Source organism: Schistocerca piceifrons, unplaced genomic scaffold (assembly GCF_021461385.2).
Source record: "Schistocerca piceifrons isolate TAMUIC-IGC-003096 unplaced genomic scaffold, iqSchPice1.1 HiC_scaffold_592, whole genome shotgun sequence".
NCBI lineage: Eukaryota > Metazoa > Arthropoda > Insecta > Orthoptera > Acrididae > Schistocerca > Schistocerca piceifrons.
The window spans coordinates 87,501-87,819 of NW_025728835.1; positions in this window are offsets into that span (position 1 = coordinate 87,501).

Genomic DNA, 319 nt, shown 5'->3' on the forward strand with positions numbered 1-319 from the left:
GCCGAGCGCCGGGCGGCAGCGCATCCTCAACGCACACAGTCCTCAATCGGACCAGCACACTGAAGATGTCCACCGCGCTTCGCACCGGGCCCGCGAGGGACCTACTTTGGCCGCACGGCGCCGCGCGCAGGGTGCGCCGGCGCGCAGCTGCGACGCCTGCCGCGTCCGTCGGCCGGCGCGCCTGCCACTGGCCGCCCCCCACCAGCCGGCTGTAGCGCGTGCGCCCACGCACCGCGCGGCCAGCACGCCGGGAGGCGCCCCCCCTCACCGGCCGGGGGACGGTCCCCACCCAGCCACCGCCGCGTATCGCTTCACACCA